The sequence below is a fragment of the Ictidomys tridecemlineatus genome, chromosome 4 (genome assembly GCF_052094955.1).
Source record: "Ictidomys tridecemlineatus isolate mIctTri1 chromosome 4, mIctTri1.hap1, whole genome shotgun sequence".
Classification (NCBI taxonomy): Eukaryota; Metazoa; Chordata; class Mammalia; order Rodentia; family Sciuridae; genus Ictidomys; species Ictidomys tridecemlineatus.
The window spans coordinates 96945268-96958295 of record NC_135480.1 but is presented as its reverse complement, the minus strand read 5'-3'; positions in this window follow the sequence as shown (position 1 = coordinate 96958295).

Genomic DNA, 13028 nt, shown 5'->3' with positions numbered 1-13028 from the left:
CAGAAGGACATTCTTTAGGACTTTTCAACTTTTGGCTGTCCCCACAGTGAGCTTCTGGGGGCGCTGTCTTCTCTCTCAGAGGGTGCCTCATCTCCCATTGCTCATAAGCAGAAATCGTTGGTCTGTGGACAGTACTAGATACCTGGAAATGCTGGTCAAGAGGGGTGAGAATGTGGCCTCCACCTTGCAGCAGAAAAGGGCCAGAGCATAGAATTCCCCTTGGCTCTAACACCATCCCAGTCTCTGCAGAAATAGGGCTGGTGCTGAACACTACTTTGTTTTTTCTAAGAGCAAAAGCCCTGGAAGACTGGAGTTGCATGCAGTTTCACTGCCAGGTGTGCTTGCGAGGAGGGTCCAGAGGAAGGCAACATCGGAGCACAGCCTGGCCTTCCTTTCTTCTCCCTAACACTTGCCACTCACATTTGCAGGCAGCTCTGGCTTTCCCTGGGTATCCTGTGTTATGGATGTGATCTGATTTGGAGGTTCCCATTCTCTCACTTGAGTCTGGCTTTTGCTGGCAGTTCTGATCCCAGCAAATGACTTTGGTACATCAGACTACTGCAGTGACCTAGTGACTGCCAAGGTGGCCAGGGAGGCTGTATGGTGGCACTGGGAGTCAGGCAGGTGGGAGTTTCCATGTTGACCTGTTGCTTTATCTATGGCTGATAACAAGTCACCTCAAAACTATCATTAACAGTGGTTTCAGTGACGAGTGGCGTATTATTTCTCACAATTCTATGGATTGACTAGGCTCCGCTGGGTGGTTCTTATCTGTCCTACAAGGAACCCCAGAGGTCACTGATGAGGGTGCATTCAGCTGGGAGCTCCACAGGGACTGGCACACCCATCTCCTCCTTGGGACCTTCTCTATGTGGCTTCTCATCATTTGGTATTCTGTTCCAAGCTTCTAGACAGCATGGCAGGCACCTTCCAAGAGGATAAACCAGAGTCTAAGCACTTATACAGCCAGCCTCTGTTTGTGTCATGATTGCCAATGATTAGCTGGCCAAGGAAAGTCACATGGCTGATCCCAGAGTCCTCGTGGGTGGGGACTGCCTCAGGATGTAACTACCAGTCAATGTGTACCTGAGGGACCACCAATGTCACAGTGTACCACATGACCTTAGGAAGGGTAGCTTCTAGGAGCCCTTAGGAACATAGTGCAGGGCTTCATGGGACCATCTGAGAGGGTGGAAGCGCAGTCCTGGCTGGTGCACATGGTTTTAACATAGTTTGTTCAATCAGTTGTTCAACAAGAACTGAGTCATCCACTGGGTGTACCAGGATGACTGTCACACTCTTCTTGTTCTCAGGGAGCTCACAGATCATCAGCTACAAGCAGAGAAGTTAGCAATGTAATAGCACATATGATCTATGCTTGGACTGAGTTTTGCCATGGTTAATATGGAGTCAAAAAGACGGAGATTGAAATCGGAACGAGGGGCAGGGAAGGCTTCTCTAGGGAGGAATACTTGAAATGAGATTTGGAGCAACAGTAGGAACTGGCCAGGTGGACTTGCAGCTGGGCTGCAAAAGTGTATGAGAAAGTGGGTGAAAGCCGAGGAGAGAGAAATGCCTCGAATCAACCAGAAAATTGGGTGTAGTTCCTGTTTCCACACATTTGGGCGGAAGGAAGGATTTATGTGGGAGATGAGCCAGGAAAGCCTAGAGCGTGAAGCTTCTTGTACTTTATCATGCCCCAGTCTTTTGAAGCCAAGGGCATCTGCTTGAAGCATAAAAGCATTTAAATTGTTTCCTATAATAAACACATTTACTCATATAAAATATACTGTAAATGGAAAACATCATCATCCTGGCCATCACCCACCAAGTGAGGAGGCTGTTGCCAAAGTGTAGTGATGATTTGATGGCAGCTTAAACTGAGCTAAAGACAGTTGAATGAGGCATTGTCTAGAGGAGGTTAGACATGTGAAATGCTGCCTCCTGACCATGCCCCTGCCTTAGGGGCCACGGAAAGTCCAGCCAGACCAGGGCGAGCATTTGGCAGGCTGGATGTGCTTATGGGACATGCTTCTGAGGTGGGGGGACCTCTGGGAGTGGGGAGGACTGGTCTGTATGAGCACATTCTCTGCCTTGTATGCACTCTACAAATAGATGTGGCCAACAGAGGTACATCCTGCCCAGGGACGGCTGGGGTTTCTGAGAAGGACCCCTGGATTCCATCCAGCTCTGTGATCTTAGCTTATGTAAACTCTGTGCCTCATCTTTGGAAAGGAGTATACTTCATAGGGTTTTTTTAGAGGATTATATGGGATAATACTTATGAAGTCTTATAAGAATTTTGGAGTGTAGAAAACATGGAAGCTATAGTCATAAAATAATTTTTATCTATTTGAGGGTTAGGTAAAAACTTTCATATCATTCAAAATTGAAAAAGTACAAAATTATGTGTACAGGAAAGAGTCTCCCTCTGTCCCTTAGAGAGCCAGGTTTTCTCCCTGGCTGTGACAAATATTACTGGCTTCTGGGGAATTTTTCTCAAGAGCGTTCATGCAAATCCAACAAAATATATACACCTTTTTCCCTTTATTACATGAGTGGATATGCATTGCTTAACACTACTTTGCACTTCCCCTCTCTTTTGGCTCATTTTTCATGAGCCAATAAGTTGACACTTTTATTGACAGGTCTCTTCCTGCTCAGCCCTTCGCTATTACACCTGAAGGTGCAAGGAAGAACCCAACAGCATTTCCCTTGTGTTGGAGTTACAAGCAAGAATAAATTCCAGAAGTGAAATTTCTGGGTCAAAAATGTAAATGCATTTGAAATGTTGTTAAACATTTCTTGGTTCCATAGAGGTTACACTCTTTTATGCTTCTACCAACAATATTTGAGCGCAGTGAGCATGTGAGGAAATACATTATCATACAGTGTGAATGAAAGTGGAAGTTGCAAATTATAAGGTATAACCTTTATGGAGAGTAATTTGGCAATATCAAACATATTATTAAACATTTTGATATTTGCCAAACTAACAGATGACAAATGGTATTTCAGCATAGTTTTATCTTGCAATTCTCTTATTGTTCATGGAGTTAATTGTGTTTTCCTTATGATTAAAACCTATTTATGCTTCCCTCCCAGTAAATGCATATAATTTCATTCATTTTTTTTGTGCTGTTGATTTTTCTTATTGATTTGTGAATTCTTTATGTATTAGATAATTGTGATGTGATTTGCAAATATTTTCTTAGTTTTAGTTTGTTTTTTTTTTTATCTTATGCATGGTGGGTTTTGCCATGCAGATTGTTAAAAATGTTTATATTGGGGCTGGGGATTTAGTTCAGTGGTAGAGCACTTGTGTGATCAAACACACCTGAGGCCCTGACTTTGATTCCCAGTGCTATAAAATAAAAGTTATACTGATGAGTTTCCTTTTTTTTTATGGCTTTGGAGGTTGCATTATATGCGGGCCATTTAGACGGTAAGATTATTAAAAAATTCTTCATATTTTCTTCTGATATTGTTGTCATCAGTTTTACATGTAAAACTGCTTTGCACTGGGAATATCTTCTTGTATAAATGTTGTCTGAATAAAACAGACTTTCTTCTTTTGAATTTTTCATCCTATTTTCCCAGCTTGATTTTTTAAAAAATTTTTAAAAATTTCTTTTAGGTAGTTATATATGACAGTAGAATGTATTTATGCACTTTGATATATCATCCATAGATGGGATATAATTTCTCATTTTTCTGAGTATACATGTTGTAGATTATATTGGTCATGCAGTCACATATATACATAAAGTAATAATGACTATTTCATTCTATCTTTCCTATCCCCACATCCCTTTCCCTTTCCTCCCTTCACTTCCCTCTACCTAATCTAAGGTAACGCTATTCTTCTCTAGTGATTTAGCATCTGCATGTTAGAGAAAACATTCGGCCTTAGGTTTTTTGGGATTTGCTTATTTCGCTTAGCATGATATTCTCCAACTCCATCCATTTACTGGCAAATGCCATAATTTAATTCTTCTTTAAAGCTGAGTAATATTCCATTGAATATATATACCACAGTTTCTTTATCCATTCATCTATTGAAGGACACCTAGGTTGATTCCATAATTTAGCTATTGAGAATTGAGCTGCTATAAACATTGACATGGCTGCATTACTGTAGTATGCTGATTTTAAGTCTTTTGGGTATAAACCGAGAAGTGGGATAGCTGGGTCAAATGGTGGTTCTATTTCAAGTTTTCTGAGGAATCTCCATACTGCTTTCCACAATAGTTGCACCAATTTGCTGCCACACCAGCAATGTATGAGTGTACCTTTTTCACCACATCCTCACCCACATTTATTGTTGCCTGTATTCTTGATAATTGTCATTGTGACAGAGTGAGATGAAATCTTAGTGTAGTTTTGATTTGCATTTCTTTAATTGCTAAAGATGTTGAACAGTTTTTCATATGTTTGATGATCGATTGTATTTCTTCTTCTGTTAAGTGTCTATTCAGTGCCTTAGCCCATTTATTGATTGGGTTATTTTTTTTTGTATGTGTGTGTGTGTGTGTGTGTTAACTTTTTTGAGATTAATGCTTTATTGGAGGTGCATGTGCTAAAGATTTTCTCACAATCTGTAGGTTCTTTCCTCATGTTATTGATTGTTTCCTTTGCTGAGAAGAAGCTCTTTAATTTGAATCCATCTCATTTATTGATTCTTGATTTTACTTCTTATGCTTTAGGAGTCTTGTTAAGGAAGTCAAATCCTAGGCTGACATGGTGAAGATTTGGAACTACTTCTTCTTCTATTAGGTGCAGTTTCTCTGTTTTAGTACCTAAGCCTTTGATCTACTCTGAGTTGAATTTTGTGCAGGGTGAGAGATAGAAGTTTAATTTCATTTTGCTACATATGGATCTCCAGTTTTGCCAGCACCATTTGTTGAATAGGCTATCTTTTCTCCAGTGAATGTTTTGGCACCTTTGTCTAGTACGATATATGAATCTAGTATGTATTTATGTGGGTTTGTCTCTGTGTCCTCTGTTCTGTACCATTGGTCTACAAGTCTATTTTGTTGCCAATACCATGCCATTTTTGTTACTATAGCTCTGTAGTATAGTTTAGTATATAGTTGATATATAGCTTAGTATATAATATATAGTCTGGTATTGTGATGCCTCCTGCTTCACTTTTCATGCTAAGGATTGCCTTAACAGCATGATTTTTTAAACAACTCATTTATCACTTCTTACTAATACTCCTCCTTTATAATGCACTAATTTTTTCAAGTGGCTCAGGTTTATTTTTGACCTTTGCTCTGTTTCATTTACCTAGCTGTCTATTCATATGCCATATCATAATGCTGTAATTGTTTTGTAGTTTTATAGTATGTTTGAATACACAGATAGTGCTACTTCACTTCTTTTCTTTTCCATAATATTGTGGCTTTTTTGTTTATATTTTTTCATATTAATTTTTAAATAGCTGGATAGTATTTTACTATACTAGTTAAATTTGTAGATTGAGGAAAATGTACATCTTCATGATGTGGAGTGTTGCTAAAAACATGAAATGACTTTTCACTTTTGTTTTTTGAGTTTTCTTCACATCTTTCTTGCATATTCATCATTAATTTTTATTTTGTTGTATTCCATCTTTATTTCTATTTTATATGTTTTGTCATTGTAAATGAATCTTTTCTTCTATCATGTCTTCAAATAGATGTTGTTTGCTTAAGTTCTGTATACTAATTTTGTATCCTGCTAACTTAGTGAATTCTTTTGCTGGTTGTGATAGGTTCTTAGTGCTATTGTTCTCTGTTGGATTTTTTTCAAGCTTCTTATATAATAATAGTAATAGTTTTGCCTCTTCTTCCTAATGTTTATGTTGTGGGGCAGGTTGCTCAGAAAACATACCAAGTCTCAGTTTTGTCCAAATTGAAGAGTCTTTATTTAGCCACCAGCTGTCACTACTCCCCACAGGACCCATAACTGTCTCTGCAAGGAACAGCCCTAAGCCTGAGCATTTTAGGATATTTAAAGGCAAAAACTACATCTGGGTTGACGTAGCTGTAAGCAAGATGGTACAGAAGCTGAATTGGGCAGTTAGCGAGACAATGCAGTGGGTACACTGGTATTTCCCACAGGACTTTCCAGGTTGGCATAGCAGCAAGCAAGCAGAAGGGAAGTGGGTCAAAATGATCCTAGTTGGGTACAAGTTAGAGAATGATTACTTACGTCTAGACAATCAATCTCTGACAAGGTACATTGCCCAAGAAAAATGGAAAGCAAAGAGAACAATTTTACATTGTATAAGAATTACTATTTTGTGTTGCCAAGTATGTCATGCTAGGTAACTACTAATGGGCACAGAGGTGGGGCTTTCCCACGGGAGAAGCATTTCTTACATAAGAAGAAGTCTCAGGGTAAAAGGAGTTTGTTTAGTCATTGCCCATATAGCCTGGCCCATAATAGTGTATAATTCTACTCTTTTTCTATGTCTAATTTCATTGGTCAGTATTTCTAGAATAATTTTAAATAATACTGAATCTAGTGGACATCTGTTCTGCATTCTGACCATTAATGGAGATGTTTCTAATGTTTACTTATTAGTCTTTGGGGTTCAGAAAGACACTTTATCATATTGAGGGAGTATTCATATATTCCCGTTTAACAAGAATAAATGAATGAATGAATCAATGAATGTGGCAAAAGACCATATTGTATGATTCCACTTATAAAAAGTTCACAAAGAAGTGAAAAACTAATCTATGGTGATAAAAACAAGAAAAGTTGTCATTTTGGTAAGGCAACTATTGATTGGGAAGACATCTGAGGGAATCTTCTAGAAGACTGGAGGTAGTCTATATGGATCTGAGTGGTGATCATGAGTACATAATGATGGGATTATGCATATATAAATGTAAAATACCACTGACTTGCACTCTTAAGATTTGTGCTCTTTCCTATATATTTGGCACGTGTAAACAAACAAACAAAAAAAAGATTATTGGCATTCTAACATATTTGGCATCTGTGTAATCATGTTATTTTCTCCTTATATTTAGTGTTAATATTATGAATGTGTTTATGAATTTGCCAATATTGAATCTTTCTTGCATTATTGAAAAAAAATCTTACCTAGTCTTTCTCATTTCACTTGGGATTTTGCAATGGCATTGTTATGGACTGAATGTTTGTGTCCCCTCAAAACTCCTAGGTTGAACTTCAGCCTCCAATGTCATGGTATTTGAAGATAGGGTCCTTGGGAGGGAATCAAGGTTAATTAGGTCATAAGTTCAGGCCCTTTGATAGGATTAATGCCCTTATAAAAGGAGAGAATAACAGAGATCCTGATGTCTGGGCTATGAGGAAACAGAGGGAAGGTGGCTATCTGTAAGCCAGGAGGCAGCCCTCACCACGCTCCAGATTTGCTTGCATCTTGTGCCTGGTCTTCCCAGACTCCAGAACTTATTTAAGCAGGATGTCTGTTGGCTAGGCACCCAGTCTATGGTGTTCTTGTTATGGCAGCCTGGACTGGCTACACAGTTACACGCCTGGCCTACTATTTGGATTTCAGATGTAGTGTTGTGCTTATTTCATTCAAAACAATTTGGAAGAATTCCTTCCTTCCAATGCTCTAGAAAAGTTTTGTAGATAGAAAATGTATTTTTTTCTAAATAGGCTTAGAAAAAAAAAGTGTTTGTAAAAATTTTGAGCCTGATAGTTTTATAGAGAGGATGTTTGTCAGATTTTTCTGTTTATCCTTTTGTAATTAATTGATCTGCGTGATTTTTCTTACTTTTATCACAGTCAGCTTAGTAAATTGTATGATCTATGGAATTATTCATTCTCTCCAGATTTTCAGGTATATTGACACCTGAATTGAGTTGGGGAGCATTCTGATATCCTCTCTAGCTGTGATTCTCCCCTCCATATATCTTATTTTGTAGATTTTTGTTTTATCTCTCTTTTATTAATTAGATTATTTATTTTCTTAAACTCAGCTCTTGGATTTATTCTCACATTTTTCTATTTAAATTAATATATGAATTTCTATTCTTTGCTGTTAAATCTTTTCCTAAAGGGCTTTATTATTTTATAACTTCTAGAATTGAATGTATATCTCATTTAATTTATATATCTGTGACTACAGTAGTATGTAATGAAATATTATTTTCTCTTTCTTTCTCTCTCTCTTTTTGAGATGGGGGTCTCACTATCTTGTTCAGGCTGGTCCAACTTGTGGGCTCAAGCAATCTCTTTCCTCAGCCTCCCCAGTAGCTGGGAGCACAGGCACATACCCTGCTGCATCTTAAATTTCCCTCTTGATAATTACTTTAATTCTGTCTCACAGTATTTGTATATATTATCTTAATTATCCTGTTCTAGTTATTTTACTATCCCTATTTATTTGCTTTTCTTGACCTAAGAGTCATTTGAAAAAGATTTAAAAATTTTTCCCCAGTGGTGAGGATTTTTGTTAATTATTCATTTCTAGTTTTAGTGCAGTATGATCGGAGATAGGATTTTGTACTGTTTTACTTTGGTTTAATTTTAAATAAAGAAGTTTTCTCTGGTTTGAAGGCTCAGAGTTTGAACTACAAACTATATGTACTTATTAAGTTATGTTATTATGACCTTCTGTAAATTTTAAAAAATCTGCTTGATATTTGATTGTTTTTTATTATATTTTCTTGTTAGGATCTGGGGCTTTGTAGATGAATAGGTTAGGGATTTTATTCTCGATAGCAGGTGGATTTAGGCAGTTATGTAATGTGTGTCTATTCACAAAACAATTTGATATAAATTAATATCTTCAATATTGGTGCCATGCTACTTTGTGCTTGGGTAGTCACAACTTTTTAAATTTCATTCTGAAGTGTACCTTGAGCATGGCAAAGGTCATTCTTTGTCTCTGTTAATGCTTTGCCTTTGAATGTGGCCTTTCTGATATTCAGATCCTGACCTCTTTCATCCTTCTGTGCCTCTCTTTTGTATTTAGTATCCTATTGTCTGTCCTTTTATTTTCAACCTGTCCAAATCCCTCCTTTTAGGTGTGCCTTTTATATGCAGCAGAATTGATTTTACTCTGTGATGCCATCTGAAGTGTTTTCTTTTCATAAGTGAGTTTATCTCATTAATATGTACTGATATGAAAAATATGTTTCATCTTAGTGCTGCCATTGCTTTATGCCACACTTTTTTGTTTTAATATTTTAAGAAACTTTCTCTATGTGAAAATTTCCTCCTTTTCCTTGTGAGTGTAATTTGGAAGGTTTGTATTTTTCTGACAGTTACCTTTATAACTCTAGCTTCATATAATACTTTTAAATCCCTATTTCTATAAGCAGTCTCAGCCTATTCTCACATTTCATCCCCTATCTCTTTAGAAAATAGATTGTAATTTCTCTTATATCTTGCTTCAATGCATTTGCTTCCCTGAGATAATTGCCTCATTACTTTCATTTTAAAAAATCATGATGAAATATTTAGTCACAATTTATTCTGCTCTGTGAAAACATTTTTCTCTTGACTGTTCTGCTGCTGCTATTGGTCCCCCTGTTTCTTCCTTTTTTCTTTCTTTCTTTGTCTAGACACGGTGCTGGCTCCTGTTTGAACACTGGCTTTGGAATTAGGGAGTTTTTTTCCCGGAATCAGCTGTTTGCAGTTAGACTCTGTGTGAGGAGGGCTGAGCTGTGTTCCAGGCTCCCACAAAGCCTGCAGGGTTTTGTAGACAATTAGCTTAGGCGTCACCTCTCTCTGGCAGGGCAATAGAGGCAGTTGTGTGATTGTCCAAAGGTAAAGCCTCTTTGCTCCCCACTGTCACAAGATACTCTTTCTTGCAAGTGGCTCACCTGTGTGACATTCTATCTTGACCCTCTCTCTCTTCATGAAATTAGTTTATGGAATCTTCTGCCACAACTCTATATCTCTGTTCCGTTCGAAATCGTGGTTTTACATCTCAAGGAGGATTTTATGTTCTTTCAGGGACATATTTTGAAAGTCCTTTCTGAATCCTGCTGCTGGGGATTCCTCCCTGAGCTCCTGACCTGAACCTCATCATTTGGATGGCACTTCCATTTATCTTTCCATTCCAAATTTCAGGTCTCTCCTACTGTGTGAAGATGGGAGTTTGTGCTCCTGCCTTTTATTGGCTTCATTCCTCTGAGGTGATTTACAAGAGGAGAAGGAAGAAATGCAAGCTTCATGCTGCTGAGTCAAAAATGGAAGTTGACTGTTCCAGCTGATATCATGATTATCACGGCCATATTTGCTCTAAGGGGTGGCCCTGTTTGGAGACAGTGGGATGGCTCATAGGAAGTCCCGCAAGATGCCAGGAGGGCCTGAGTCTCAGAGTTCATAGAGATGGGAGACCAGGTGAGGATGAGGATGGTTCTACGTGCAAGTGGGCACTCAGCCCTGATGCTCAGCCACTGGGGTGAGAGCTCAGAAAGCAGATGCAGCTCTGCCTCTGATGGACCTCAAATTCCCACTGTGCATGGCAAGGACTCTATGACTTTCAGCATGTTCAGCGCACAGGGCGCAAAAGTGTTCACATTGATTTAAGAATGGGGAAATCAAGGGTTAGAGGGGAGAGGAGTGTTCCACAAACCAGTCTCCTAACTTCATGCCATGCCTACTGTTCTTGAATGTTCTTCACCAGACCTTCCTAGGAGTCTTGTACCTCCAGCACAGTCTCCTAGGAAGAGAGCAGCTGTAGTGCCCTGAAGGTGTTCTGCACTCCTAGACCCTGGGCCTGTGCACAGCTGTTTCCTACATGTGGGCTTCTTTTGCCAGCTCCATCTCCAACCCCAGCCAGGCACCTTCCTTCTTAGCATTGGGCAGAAGCCAACCCTTGACCCTTCCCAATGTCCTCCTTCACCTGTTTAATTAGATAAGCTGAACTTGAGCTTCCTTTGTATCTCTTACATATCCCTTCATTTTGAAAACCGGTGTGCTTGTTCCTCTGCCTTTGCTCCATCCTGGCCTTGGAACTCTCTTTCCCTGCTGAAAAGTTATCTGCTTAGAGAAGCATCCTGGACACCCTAAGTGAGATAGCACCCTCATACCCTCAAACTGATCTATTTTCTTTTTTTTTTTTATTGTTGGTCGTTCAAAACATTACACAGTTCTTAATACATCATCTTTCACAGTTTGATTCAAGTGGGTTATGAACTCCCAACTTTACCCCGTATACAGATTGCTGTATCACATCAGTTACCCTTCCATTGATTGACATATTGCTTTTCTAGTGTCTGATGTATTCTGCTGTCAGTTCTATTCTCTACTATCCCCCCTCCCCTCCCCTCCCCTCCCCTTTTCTGATCTATTTTCTTACATAGCAATTTATTTTCTAGATATATGAGTTTGTTAATTGTCTGCTTTCCCCACTGGAATACAAGCTTCACTAGAGCAAGAATAGTGTTTACTTTACGTTCTGAGCAACTAGAAAGGTGATGGTACATTATAGGTACCACATTAGGAAGGAAAGGAGGGAAGAATAAAGGAAGAAAGAAGGAGGGAGGAGTTGAGGGAGATGGAGGGAAGGTCTCTGCACTCACACGCAGCACTTACGTTTTACTTTTCTATTTCTCCCTCCACATCTTTGAAGGTGGCTCATCTGCATACCCTGGACAATGGCTACTTCTGCATAACAGCAGCTCAGTATTCATTGATGGAATTAAACATGGCATCTCTGCCCTGAAATGAATCTCAGAATAAAGAGGTTTATCTGCTGAAATCTTGGGGAATAGGGTAAGGTCAGCTCCAGCACTCCTGTCACCCGCCTATTCTGACCCCTGGGGCATTCCTAATTTGCAAAAATCATCCATTGTGGTATGAAAATCTTTTAAAATCAGCAATAGACTCCACATGATTATGGATCAGAAGTGTCTCCAGGCAGGCTAGCTAAGTTCTATCTTTTCCTCTCTGCCCATCAGTGGGTGGTGGTGGTGGGTTGACTCTTCCCATCAGGCCGTCCCTTGGCTGATTATTCCCCAGCCTCCCAACACACAGCATATAGCGAAGGAGTTAGGAAGGAGAAGCATCAGTGGCTGTGACAGCTCCAGAGTTCATTGACAGAATGGAGACAACCAATTGAATGGATTCCCTGGGTCAAGAGTGCCTGTTTTTCCTACTCCTTACAGGAAGTTGATTCCCCTCCTGGTTCCTTCATTCAGTCCCAAAGAGAAATCACCCTGCTTTGAAGTCATGTTCTGAAAGTGTGTCTATACAGGGATCCATCTGGTGCTGTCCAGCCATGATCCCCTCTAGGAGCCTGCTGTGTCCTAAACCCTGGTTATTCAGGCTCAAATAATTAATTGTGATGTTTACTTCAAATGAATGAATATGAAATTGCTGAACATGCCCAGAGATTTGCCAAGAGATGAAGAGGAGCCTACAGGGAGCCAGGTCCTATACACCGCACTCTGGCCTGTCCACCTGCTGGGATCAGTGATTTGGACAGACCCACAGAGGACATCTGGCCCTGAAGTTTCCAACTGGGAGGTGGTTGGGTCAGCTGATATGTTGCTGGAAGTTAGAGTGTATATTGTATACAGCTGGGAACAAATAATCAAGTAATAACAACTGTAAATAATTTATTACATCAAAATATTACAGTGGATCTTATGTTACAGTTTATAACTTAATTGCACGCTGATGGCCTTCTTGGGTGAAAGAGAAAGAGCTGGGAGTTGTACAGGTGTGAAAGTCTCAGGTTAGTGCATCTGCCATGGGGACCTCTGTGCCAAGGGTTTTCGTACACACGGTTTGTGGAGAGGTACGAGAAATGTGGGAAAGAGTAATGTAGTGAAGGAAGATGAGCACTAAATTGCACTTTAACAGATCTGCTTCATTGTGGGTGACCAGAGCTTAATCCTCTGGAAAACCGTGCAATAGACAGATCTCAGAATTATCTCAGCCAAGGGGCAAAGGAGCTAGGGGAGAACTGCAGCTCCAGTTCAAATTTCTTGCTGAGGACGGAACCCCTGCTATCCATCCTTGTCACATCCACCCCACTTCTGCCAGTGTGGCAGCTTCACACCCTCAGGCAAAAGCTTCAG